The sequence below is a fragment of the Plectropomus leopardus genome, chromosome 14 (assembly GCF_026936395.1).
Source record: "Plectropomus leopardus strain MGB_pleo_1.0 chromosome 14, ASM2693639v1, whole genome shotgun sequence".
Lineage (NCBI taxonomy): Eukaryota > Metazoa > Chordata > Actinopteri > Perciformes > Serranidae > Plectropomus > Plectropomus leopardus.
This window is the reverse complement of record NC_142189.1, coordinates 23,588,530-23,603,166: the sequence shown is the minus strand read 5'-3', so window position 1 is coordinate 23,603,166 and position 14,637 is coordinate 23,588,530.

The window sequence follows — 14,637 nt, the reverse complement described above, 5'->3', positions numbered from 1 at the left end:
GAAACCTCATTTTGAACTTATGTATCCTGCAGCACAACAAATGAATCATCATCTTCAATCCAAACTTAGGATGTTTACCACATCTGTATTGTGGCCGGCCCAGTGGCTGAATCGGAGTGGACATTTGTGCAGAAAATTCTACACCTGCAAGTCAGTGTAGCACCATTTAGATCAAATACTTTCTCTCCTCTTAAATCTCCGAGCAGTGTGAGAGTAAAAAGCGGGCAGGTGCATATCTTTCAGCTGCACTACTTGAAACGTTGCGGTTCCTCAGCTAAGTAGGTTAAAGGTCCTCCCAAGTGGAGAAAGTATGTGACAGGCCTCTTGAAGACCGTATTCTTCTGCAGGAGTTTGCATTCATTCACAATTAATGTCGCTTGATGGACGAAATGATGCTAATAGGGCGCCAAAAAACAGAATATGGGCTTTTATGGGATGCTGATCATAATCTGACAGCTAGGGAAAATGGTTGAGAATTCATATTTGTAATAGGATTAGTGTGTAGAAGCTCTTTTAAGTTTTACTGTACTGTGCAACACTTCATTTACTTAATTAAGTTACAGTTAAGGTTATAATAAGACACTGGGAACAGTAGTTGGAAGCCCATAACAGGCCATGTTGCATGTGATTTTTTTTTTTTTTACCAGAAACTACTGGAGTTTTAACACACTGCCTGTGTGTCAAAGTTAAGTCAAAATGCTATTTGGGTTTTTTTTCTGTCAGTGTAGCCTGAAAGAAACAATGTCCCTTCAGCTCTCAAGCCACTAAACCAAGGCCACAAAAAGTCAAAGAAAAAGTCTGTGAGGCTACCTGAAAAAAATAAAGCATGACAATGTTATTTTTTTCTTTTGACAGAGATAAAAAAAAAAAAAAATCTTCAATGGTATTACTTTGGCGACTTCATTCCAGAGTGGAAAGTAAAGTCAAAGATGTTTGAATTCTATATTTATTTTAGTTTAAGACTATTCCAAACAGCAAGTGTGTGCAGTAGACACTGACTGATGCAGATAATCTTTTACAGGTGAGAGGTTGTTGGTGTCTTTTTTTGTTTGTTTGTTTTCTATATAATTAGAGCATATTCCAGTAGTCTCTGCATTGATGCACACAAGACAATTGTTACATAATTATTTTGCTAATCAAATTTAATTGTGTTTGTCATCCTTTCCATTTTTAACCATAAATTAAAGCACATGAAGACATGGGAATCATACCTAAACCTTAATATATAATCCAAATACATACTGTGAAGTATGCTGACAAGCTCTCTCTTTCTTTGGTAAACATCAAAATGATGTGTTTTATAGACCGTATTGTGAATATGCATCAAATAAATGACTAAACCACCAAATACATATCATAAATAAATACATTTTGTGAATCTATACCCTGTCACCTTACCGGAGACTTGGTGAAAAAAAAAGCCAGCAAATTCCACCTCTCCGGGTCTGAAACAGATTTAGCCTCCTGAAATTTTGGGGCACTCAGGGTTCTGTGAGTGCCGCTGTCCTCTGCATTGTTTTGAGTGGCAACATTTTAGCATGGCTGCTCTCTTTTGTAACAACAATTAAAACAACACAGTGGCAGATCAATGCAGATTACCAGGGTTCCAAGGGTACCTGGTTTCGTCCACTTCTCTGCTGCATTAATTGTGGCAGCAGTGAGGGCAGGTAAACAAAGCTGTTAGAGAGTATGGTTGTGACTCAACCACGGCTCACCCCAGCTTTGTCACCCAGTTACTCATGCGGCAAAATGTCCCTGCCAATCTTTTCTCTGCATCTGTTTGCCCCTGGCAGGGAATTGTTGTGGTAAGATGAGGCCTGTTTGATGACGTGCTGAAATTTAGGTATAAAAATTGGGTTCACTTCACTGCTGAAGAAAACATGCTCATGTTCAAGGGCTGGAAATATAGATTTAGGTATAAACTGTTTTTCTTGTCATCAAAGTGCAGTCAGTGCTCTCTAGTCACATTAGGTCTGTTTTGCCATTTATTTTTTTTTAGCTACATTTACGTCAGGCGAAAAGGAGTCTGAGCCTAAAGTTGTTTCGTTAAAACAGTGTGTTAAGCAGAGTTATGTCTTGCTGTAATTGTGGCAGGTTTTAAATGAAATACAATAACTTGCAGATTTTGTGCTTTTTATGAAAGCTACAGTTAAGGGAAAACGGCCTTTGTCACAAATTTGCATTTTCTTTAGTTCTTTTATTTTACTTTATTATTATTTGAGTATTGAGGCCATAGAAATATACCTCAGCTGGATACTATTCAAGCTGTGGATGTTTCACACCATTGTGTGTGGTGAAAGAAATAATAATAATAATAATCAAATGTGGTTTTATACCTGAAATGCATGCAAATAGCTGCAATCTGCATCAAGTGTTTCCTGATCTCCATTTATGCCAGGAATTCATTTATTCAGCTTGTTTTCATGTAACAGTCAAGAGATGCATCTTCTAATCAAAAGTTTCAAAGCACTTTGAGTGCTGTATGCGGAGACAGGAAACTTTTTTAAATAGCTTCACAACTCAACAATGGAAATGTGAACAGAAGCCGCATATCAATGCGGTATTTTTACCTGTCTGTTTATCCCCACTTTGGGATGCTTTTATCCAGTAGGCCGCCTGACCATTACCATTATTTAGATGAATCCACATAAACACATCATAGAACTACTTTAAATTCTGAATGTATTGATCCTGACAGATACAAGCACACGCCATGTGCTGCAATTTGGAATATAAAGTCAAAGCCCATTTTTGATGCTGTGTGTAAAAAAAGATTTGAATTTTCATTTCTGCTCGTTTTCTTTGCAGAATGTGAACACTGATAAGAGGGGAGAGCCATAAACCTCTGAGAGTAAAAGATTATCTGCATAAAAATACAATGGAGGGATAAATTCAAAATATATTAAAGTATTGTAAATTATTTTATCATATTAATATACGTAGTTGCTATTGTATTGTTAACTGTAGTACTGGATACTTAAAAGACTTTTATCACAATAATCTTTACAAATAATTATTTATTTGTGTGCTTGAATCATAGTTATCTTTGCCACATAATTTCTAATGTCTTCTATATAGATGTAATTCTATATATAGAATTGCTAATTCATATTTGCCACTGTTGAAAAAACCTAAATGAACTATTTTACAACATAATTTAGATAATACTGCCTTTATGTTTTATCCCATTATAATTTTGTACATACAATATTGCTGTTTTGATTTGTATCTTTTATTTTAATTACCTAACTGCAATCATCAACCGCTTTCCCTCTTGCTCCAATTTCTCACAAAACAACCAACCAAACACAAAAAACTAAAACAAAACTAAACAAAAAAAGATCTTTATATACAGATTATTTATATTTGGAACCATATCTGGTTGTTGTGTTAAAATATAGCTGTTCAAAAATATTATATTAATTCAGTCACTGAAAAAGGAGTTATTATGGAAATAGGACAATTACTCAAGGCCACATTTGATTTTCCGTGTTAGGACAGAATCAAACCAGCATTATTTAAGTGAAGTTCCTGCTGCTCTTATTTTGGCTGATGTTTATTTTTTTTTAGTGCAAGTTAGTAAGAAGTCCATTTAAAAAGCCTGTAGTCATTTTAAAGGATACATAATGAATGTACACTCAAGATAAAGTTAGAAAATGTATCAAACAGCAGCTATTAATGGCGTCAGTGTATAATGTTCATGTTAAGTCATATTATAAAGCTATAAAGTTGCAGTGCTTCCTATAATAAAAAAAAAAAACATTCACACTGGCAACATATATAGGAATTTGTGAGCAGTGTCTTGCTATAATCTTTCAATATGTCTTTAGTGGACATCAGAGGAACTACAGCAGGAAAAAAAGGTCAAAGCCACTAATGTCCAACGTCCCTGAAAATCTCAGCATCGACCCTGTATGGAAATATTGTTTTTCTTGATATGCGGAAAGGATTTACGATATATATATATATATTTAAATCTGAAGCAGAGCTGGTGTTTGTGGCAGATTAAATTTAACTTAGTGAGTGAGAATAAGCACAAGTATCAAGCAATAAAGACTTAACTAGACTAGACTAAATGATAGTAGCGTGAATGATAATAAAACACAAACATGAACCATTTTGAAGTGATATCACTGACATAAAACAGTTTGGGGTTTCAGTCTTAAATTTGTCATATTGTGTATCACTTCTCTACAAGTAGATATAATATAGTATAATAGTAGCATAAGAAGTATAGTTTATAAAATCAAATTAGTGCATAATAGGAAAAGGTGTTTTAAAATTTGAAATAAGGTGACATTATGTCTCCAAATATATTTTTTTCTCTTTTTGATAAGTCCCTAAACGCATCACAGCACTGGTTGGAGAGGGACTTAGCTCACAGGCTCACAATCTGTAAACAACAGAAGAATAACATTTACTAAGTCAGATATCACACCTAGTGAAAACTGTGCGTTTAATAGAATAGATTCTGAACTTGGATAAGCAAGGGTGGTTTAATGCGTAAATGATATGATTTAGTTTTAAAAGTTGAGTGAGAGTAAATGCAAGGAGACTGCCTGATGAGGTATTTAAAAAAGGTGCTCCTTAAATCCAAGGACACCCAAAAAGAAGAAGAGAGGTTAGACTTGCACTTTGCTTTGTGATCAAACAGTCATAGGTAAAAAATATCAAGGCACACAGCTTTACAAAACTTAAAATGCCTTTAATAAATGGGATTAGCCACTATGCATTTCTAAATCTGTCTTCAGGCCTACCTTGATATTTTTTGCCTATGACTGTTTGATCACAAAGCAAAGTACAAGTCTAACCTAGCTCTTATGCTGATGTTAGTGTTGAGTAAGTTGTCTATTGTAGTCAGAATATTGACTTAAAGTCTCTTCACTGGACACTTCCTGATCATCAGACAGAAGTTATTATTTTACTGTTTAAGGCCAGCATTTTTCTGTGACAAAATATTAATAAAATATAAAAAATGATCATATTGTCTGCACTTTACTACCATGTCTATTATTGCACTGTGAAATGAACCATGTTTGCAAGTACACAAATTCTTTTAATTTACAAAAAATAAAAAAAGAAGTTATTTGTAACCAGTGCCAGACCTAGCACATTTGGTGCCCTGGGCAAGCTTCTCCTGGCCCCCACCCCATTTGTGACAAGCGCTAATGAGAAATCACAAAAAAAAACAAAAAAACAAAAACAGAACATTGCTAACAAAGAATAATAAAATAAACAATTAAAAAAACTGGATATGTAAATTTGCTTTTTTAAATTTTTTTTTGTACTGCGCCCCGGATAACTCTCCACATACACTCCACCCCACCATTTTTTCATACATCCATTTTCACGTTTTTCTATCGCCTATAAGAGCCACCACAGTTTGTAACTACTGTGATGGTCTAATACTAAAGGTGTAAAACACAGCTATGTTAAATATTCATACATTCATTTTTTTTTTCCCATCAGATTTATATATATATATATATATATACATATATATATATGTTATATTTGCATTAGAAGGTTTTTTATTTTTATTACTTTTGCCCTTTTCCTACATTTCCCACAATTCCACTGTTCTTTAGAACCAAGAATCTTGGGAGATGGAGGAAGAGTACTTGAAATGTAAATATTAACTCCATCACTGTCAGACGATGGTTCACAACACACAATATTATATTATATGTTTGCTCCGTTGTGTTGTGCTGAGAAATGCAAAAGCTACCATTGCTATAACTCACTGGGCAACATGTTTAGATGTTTGTCTCCAGTGTTTAAATCTCTTTGTCTCAGAGTGTGTGACTTCCTGCCGCTGTACAGTAATAACAAGTGTGCCTGGGGGCTAATGGCTCTCTTGTTTGTTGGTTTTGTCTCGTCGTGTTTCAGTGGTTCTTTCTCTCTGGAAGGATTTCAGCTCTCTGTGCCTGGCCATCCCTGAGGACGCTTGATGTCATCTTGTCTACCTGATCATTACACTACCTGCTCTCCTCTACAATGCTGCCCTCTCGCTGCTCCGCCACTTGAAATGCTTGGCTGGCCTCTTCTCTGAAACCATCATGAAATTGTGTGTTAAAATGCTGCAGACTGTTCCTCCTCCTCCTCTCTCTCCACCCTCCAGCCATGTGTGCAGGAGCCAGAAAAAGATTCCTCTACTCGGACGACTGCGGCTCAGTCAAAGGGAAAACACACAAAACATCCTTCAGCTGTCTGCCACCGCTCACCTCTCACAGCTTTTATTTGATTTATTGATGTTTGGAGTGTATGGTAAATTGAAGCAATATCCAAGTGCATCTGATGGACACAAGTTGTTTCAAAACAGATTTGCAGGGTCACTTTATGAAGACATTATTTGTTGCTTAGCCTTTTACCAAATATTCTCTTACTTATATAATAATTTCACCCTGCAGCTTTAAATGTAATGCTGTCGTGCATCACAAGGACTGAGATGATGTGGTAGATCTAACCTTGTGTTTTAACACATACTTTTAATCCATGAATTCAGTTTTATTTGAAAATATACCCATATTTAGTATTTCAGAATTTGTAAAATAAAAAATATCCACATACTGATTCTGTATTTAAGTGGATTCTTTGTATCAGCTTTGCTGCTTTGTTGCCCTAAAAAAAGCACATTATATATGAAATGAACTTTGACGTATAACAGTATGAAAAGCACAGGTGTAAATATTAATAAGCCGGGGCATTTTTAGGATTTGAGGAAATCCTCAAATTTTGGAGGGGATTTGAGGAAATCCCCTCCAAAATTTTTTTCTTAAATTTTGGAGGGGATTTTTTTGTCTTCTTAAAAAACAAAACAAAAAACAAAACAACAAATCATGGCTTCCAAACCAGCAGGCTTGCCAAAATAAAAATAGCCGCAGTGACACAATTTATCATATTCAGAGACTGTAAGTTACAACTCAACCCAACTCGCCGTATTTGGTTGTACTCACTGTTTGTTTGATGACCCAGGATGCTTCGGGTGTCAGCTGATTTGCAGGAAGTGTGGGGAGTTGCTGGATGACGGATTTGTCTGATTGTCTCTTCATAGCGAAAAAAAAACAACAACACACAAACACCCCCCAAAACAAACATGCCTTTATGAAAACAAAAGGCCAATCAATCGGCAATAAACAGATGTATCAAACAATAAAACTGAGATTTAACCAAACAATGGCAGCTGAAGGTTGTATCCTTTTCGCATGTGCTCTGCTCAGCTAAATTTGGCACACCTGCCATGACGAAGATCCTGAGAAACCAGGTCAGGTGATGCATTCAAGTAACTCAAAAAAATGTGAAATTATAGGTGCTTGCTAGAAATGGCTCTGTCTATTGCTAAACTCCATTTAGCTGCCTCAGACTCTTGGTGTTGTGCATGCCTCACTGTCACACTGCCATTGCCATTGTTGATATTATTAGTAACACCTCTGCTTTTCCTCCCATAGAGGGTCAAAGGGTCTGCTGTGAAATGTACAGTGTGGAGTGCAGTGCACAGTGCTCGACAACAGAAGTCACTGCTAAAACAAATCTGTTTTGTTACAGGTTATCTATGACAACCAAAGTATTTCATCTACCATAACTGAAATACTGATGGACAAACATTATCCTCAACTTCAAAGGGGAATTAAGCTCATTTTCAAAATCCATACATGTTATTCCTATGGTCTGAGCCAGTCCAAAAATATTAGTAAACATCAACAACTCTCACAATTCCAAAAACGAAAGTGCTAAAACTAAAATTTGTGATTTCATGTCAAGTCATTTTTTTTTATAAAGCTCATTATCACAAATCACAATTTGCCTCAAAAGAGCTTTGCAGAAAACAACATCTGCTGGACCCTCACAGCAGATAGACAAAAAAATCTGCCCAAAAACAGGGGAAAAAATGGTAGAAACCTCAGGAAGAGCAACTGAGGAAGGATCCCTCTTCCGCGTTGGAGAGACATGCAGTTGATGTTGTGAGCACAGAACAGATCAACATAATAAAATAACAGTAATCAAATTGACAAAATGATAAATAGAGGGAGAGAGTGATGCACAGCAACAACAGCAATAATAACAATAATGACTATAACAATAGTAATAAAAATATGAATATTAATACAAAGCAGCATCAGCACAACCACAAGCCACGTTCCACACGCAGAGATCCGAACCTGTGAGACAGGAACACAAAGGCTCCGCAGAAGAAGCCGAGTTAGTGACATGAAACGTTTGCAGATGAAGCGAGAGTAAGAAGGCGAGAGGAGCTCAGTGAATCATAGGGCTACTCCACAGACGATGAACTGGCTAAGATGTTTTAGATGACACTGAGAACACCCAGGCTAATGTTCTGAGTATATGGCTACATTTTCTGTTTCAGAACTGAGAATACTACAACAGAATGATGCTCATTTAGGAATAAAAAAAAAGAAAAAAGAAAAACTGTGGGTCCACAAAATCAGGATCCCATTCATTGTCTGTGGAGCAGCTCTAGACTTGATATTCTAAGACATCACAAGTTTGAGACTGACTTTTCTGGTTTTTGGGTTTGAGCTCATGTTCAAAGATATTGACTGAACTTTCCAAGTGTGTGGAAAAAACATAGTGGAATAATTAGGTGGCATGCAACTTTAACAAATGTACCATGAGTGATGGGGTATCTGCTATATACATTTCATGTAAGGGATCCAGGTGATAGAGGAATAAACAACAATGTAAAAATGATGTATGAGGGAAGGGTGGAAAGGAGTCATGAGAGCATTGGATTAAAAAAAAAAAGTCTGATGTGAACAGTTGTCAGTAACAACTTGAAACAGGTACATTTAACTTAAGACAAAATTATTTTACAGACTATACCCTATCATAACAGCCTTATATGTATCACACTGTAAAATCTGAAAAAATAAATAAATAAAAAAATCTAGGAAACTGATTGCCTTGGGGAATGTGAGTCAATATAACTATTAGTCCTAATTTATGTTTACTTTATATTAATTGTTAAGTCTTCTTAAAACCTAGTTATATTTACTTAATTCTCCAAACTTCTTGCAACTTAAAAATGACAAGTTTAATTAAATTAATCTCTCTAAGTGTAAGTAGTTTCAGTAAACCAAGTATACTGTGCTATATATATATATATATATATATATATATATATGTGTGTGTGTGTGTGTGTGTGTGTATTCTCCTGGTTGCAAAAAAGTTTGTATTTTCTTAAACATGTTAACAAACCAGAACTCACAGATTTCCTAACTTCATCATTGGCAAAATCCTGATGATCAAGTTAAGTTAGACCAACCAACCAAGACTAACTTAGTTTACTGATGTTGCTAAAGAAAGAGGTAATTTCACCTGTCATTTTTAAGTTGCTACAACTTCACAAAGTAGTGAAGAATGTAGTTTGTAAAGTTACATTTTAAGTAAATATGACAATTATATATATATATATACATATATATACATATACACACACAGACACACACACACACACACATATATATATATATAAATATATATACATACATACATACATACACATACATATAATATATACATATACATATAAAATAAAAATAAATTAAGATTTATGGTTATATTTAGTTTCCTTTGTTAAGGTAATTGATTTACAAGATTATTTTTAGTATGATAAACTTGTCCAATTTTACAGTGTAAAGACTAAATTATTTTACAGAATATACCCTATCACATGTATCAGTTGCTTGCATATTCTTTTGAGTTGGTTAGGTTTACGCCTTGTGGCAGCATACAGGAACTCTCCTTGGAAGTATTCATTTAGGGAAACACTAATGAGCAGCCAGAGTGGTCATGTAGCTGTATGCTGTGTATTTTTAACACTTTAATTAATTAATGTCATGTTGTCAGAACATGGCTGCAGTGTCTCAGCAGTGGTCTGGTTCACATCGGCACAGTGGTGAGGTAACTCATGCAGTAACGGCTGCAGTGCTCTGCCACTGGACATGAAGCAGTGGAGGTGAAGTGTCTTGCTAAAGAGCACCTTAGTGACATTTGCAGAGGGAGATGAATCCTCTCACCAGAGTATTTCTATCCCAGGTGCTCCCACCTCATCCGGTGATCTGAACCGCTCACAGACGTGCTTTTGTGAGAGATGGCTGGCCTAGTTTCTATGCATGCTCCAGTATAAAAGTCCTGTGCTTTTGCAGTAAAATTCCTTTTATTGAGATGATTTGACATTATTTCAGAGATGACCAACTTGCTTTGCCAGGAAGCCACTTTTGCAAAATTTTAGGTAACCAAGACCAATAAACAAGCATTAATAATATTAATCAACATATAGAATCAATAAATTGCCTGTTTTCAGTCCTTCTCACTCATTTTTGCAAAAAGGCGGGGGTCCAGATGCAGCAGCCCCACACAGGTCAGGAGCACACAGCAGAAGTGTTTATAGGATTTGAGGACATTCAGAGCTGAGCTGGACTGCCATCGGATGATCCTCCCTTGACTTTTTTTTTTAAATAAAAGAGCTGTATTTTGATGCTTTTTATGCAATGAATAAAATGAAATAAAATAAATCCCAAAATGAATCGATTTATCTTAATTGTGATTTAGGTAATGGTGGGCAGGCTATTTGGCACCCAGATTTAGCCCACAGGCAGCAAGATGTGTTTTACTAGAATATGTACTTCATGTATTAAATTAACAAGAAAGAAACTGGCAACTAAATTGCCAGCATCCTACCCTCATTTTATGGTGTCACAGACGTAATTTCCTTCAACAGTATATTACTCTTATATTGTAGAATATGAGGTTTACGTGCAGTACTGCAATTGACCTGCCAGACATATATTGTATTTCTGCAGTGTTGCTATTATAAACTACATTTTTACCTGTGCATGTTACAGTACACATGTTTTCTTCATATTCATATTGATACAAACTTCTGTTACATGCAGACATATAATGTAAGTAACAACACCTCTTTATTCATGGTCCAAAATTATTACTGTAGCTCAGTTTTACTTAAAACCCCCACATAACCAATAAAACACATAAAACAAAAGAGAATGAGACAAGCAACAGCTGCATTGAAAAGAACTTTTTTTTAAAGGTGTATATATGTATGTTTCCATCGTGACAATCTCACAATCTCTGTAACTTGGATATATATATATATATATATATATATAAATTCATCCTGAAGTCAGATGTTCACTGATTTGAGCATGAGTTTTTTTTTTTTTTTTACATTTGTGTTACTCGGGTAATTTAGAAGAACAAATATCTGGTATCATAGTAAACCAGCATACTGTTGGATAAAAGGTAACTTGTCATTTCAAAAGATAACATTTAATTACTATGGAGGATTTAAACACTGTACATGGGTAAAGGCAGCGATACCACAATGTAAAATTACATCAGATACTACATACACTATATGCAAATGTTCAACTGTCACATTCGAAGGCATTTATTTTGAATTTAGTTTCAGTGTGTGTGTGTGTTTGTGTGTGTGTGTGTGCATGTAAGCTGGTTGGCTCCTGAGTGGCTGCCAGATAAATGCAGTGTAGTTCCCTCTCGAATGAAAAGGAATAAAAGCAAATTTTATCAAATTAGTAAGTACAGGAGGCCTAATTTATAAACATTTTATTTTACATTATACAATATGTGTTTGTTTAAATTTAAATACACCTGGAACCTCTGTTATTTGCAAACACTATGTTAAATTTGTTGTATTCATTCTTCCTACTGAGTACATCATCAAATTGTTATTTAAACTGAATGACTATTGCAACACCCTAAAATAAAATATGAGAAAATAATGAAATGTAATGGTGGCATATATTTCAGATTTTTATTTTCAATTTATTTTTAATCAATTTGTACATTTTTAAAACAACAAACTTGTACACAAGTACAGATACATTGAAAATACACTTAGATCCTTTGAAATTACAATAAATAAATAGTAAAATCAAATAAAATGAAAAAAAAAATAAAAATACAAAAAGCACCGTACACATAAATACATGATGTAAAATAGAAAATAAGCAATCTTGAGTTGATATTTTTGTTCACGAAGACTCAAATTGTAAATAAAGGTTTGAGGAACCAGCATATAAAAATGCCAATAGCAGTGGAATTTCTGGCTTATAATAAACTGTACATTCTGGGCAACAATGGAAATGCTTGACCACTCCATGGGATTTTGAATGGGGCAATGGACTGGAGAGGAGACAGTGGACAGAGGATCTGAGGGGCCCCCAGGTCGAGTGGGGCCCTGCAACAGAGTGGTGGTTTTGTGCCTTGCTCAGGTGTACTTTGTCAGTGGCTGCTGTGAATGTTTAGACCCTCTTTCTAATGGGCTCAGCTGGGTTGTCCCTCTGTGTTGGTCAGCTGATCAGACAAAAACACAAGGAAACCATAAACGTGTTGTAGATTCTTTGAGCGAATCAAGCAAGTGATAGATTTTAAAGATTAATACAGGCATCTGTGGCTGTTTTGTTGTGATTTTATTTAATATGAGTTGACTTCAATCAATTTTTATTTCAAACTTTGATGGGAAGTTGTTTGTGCTACTCCATTTCCATTGTGTGGGTGAAAACAAGGTCAGCGGATTGCATCTGTGACTATACAATTTTTTTTAAAAAAAGTGTAAGGTTATTGCTTCCATCTCAAGCATCACAAGGAGCATAAAAGCTGAATGTGACACATAATACAATAAAGTGCTTGGCTACAGTGAAATACTGCAACTATTCAGCAAAGCAAGTACACTAAAAGAAACAGAGATGCTTTTTTATTTAATTCTTTTAAATTTTTTATTTATTTATTTTCCATTCAGTGAAGTTACACATTATAAATTCATCACAGGGGTACAGGTGCACAAACACGATAGGCACAACTTGCTACACATATTTTACATCCTTTTTAAACAGGAAGTTAATTAGGCAACTTGAATTGGTAAAACACATTGCTGCCACACTGTTGCTCTTTGATCACCACGCGTGCTGATTGAAGCATGTCTGAAACAGATGATGGCCGGTTGTTATGAGGCTCAAAGCCCCAGGATCCATTTGCAGTGCTGGCATCTCAAGCACCTCATGTTCATCCTCTGAAGAAGGTGAGACAATCCATTAAGTGAAAGGCATAAACACTCAACTCTGGGAACCTGATTGTTGGCGCTGTCCCCCATCCAGCCCATCTGACTGCAGCGGACTGTGGGTTTTATACAAGACAATTCAAGTCCTAAGATGGAACATTGAGAAAGAGAAGACAAAGGGAAATAAGACCATATGGCAATTTGCATATCATAACACAGCAGCACAACTTTTAAAGGAAGGACTCACAGATGGAAGAGACAGGGCACTTTGAGATGAGATGGCTCTAAATATGAATTATCATGCACCGTTTGTACAAATTTAATTTAACCACAATAGTCCAATTTAATTTAACCACAATATCACCTTTTTTCCCTTTTTTTAAATTTTAGAATGATTTTTGACGTATTTGTCGTGTGTTTTGTCTTTTTCTATGAGCAGCACACATTTATTGAATAATTGAAAAGGGAAATCAAGTACATGAATAACAATGGCATAGAATAACATTATCTGGCACATAAATTGGAATGAAAACACGTTAGTTATTTAGGTTTTTTTGCACATTGTCATTAAGATGTAGCCATTTTTATAAGAGTCAAATCTTCATTAAGACTAAAACATTGCAAATGTCAAATTGAACAAAAGCTTAAACATCTCTCTTAGAATGCAAAATTGATTCAGAAGCATCAACAAGGGTGTAGGTTTCAATACTGGGGAGGACACATACGAAACAGTGAATTTGGGGGTTGTCCATCAGCAAATGCATCCCCCCCGAAATGTACATATAAGAGCATCAAATCACTGCTGTCAGTCACAGTTTCAGTCTAATACAAACTGTGAACATCTCACAGGGGCTGTGATTTTTATGATTCTAATATTCACACACACACACACACACACACACACACACACACACACACACACACACACACACACACACACACACACACACACACACACACACACACACATTCCTTGTTCAATGAACACTTGGCCTATTTCTGTTGAGAGTGTGTCAGAAACAAAATGTAGACATCACAACTGATCTACTTTTAAAATTTCTTTCTTATTATCCCCTTACATTAATAATATTTTGACACAAAAATGTGAGTAGCACTCAGAGTGGCTGAAGGCTTCAGCAATAAAACAGTTGTGTCAGAATAACACAGAGTGACTAACTTTTCATAACCAAGACTCTCAGTTGACATCCTGAGTCATGGCAAGCAACGTATTAAAGGTCACTATATTCATCCAACTTTTCCTTGTACATTAAATCAGCTCCAATAGTTTATAAGTACTTCTATATTTTTACACCCAGTGATGCACCAGAGTTTGCACACCAGTGAGAGCAGGAGGACGCTGAATGAAACTCCTGCTTGAGACACATTTAGTTGTTAATAGCTCTCAACAACCTTTTTTTTAAACTGACTGCCACATTGCTTTGTCAGTGTCTCTCAGAGAAACACATGCTGCCGGAATACGAGAGAATGATGTAAACTGAATACTCCTGGTGAGATCTTACATTACTAAAATGTCTTATAAAGCTATGAAAATGGGTTTCTTTTGATACATACAGTAT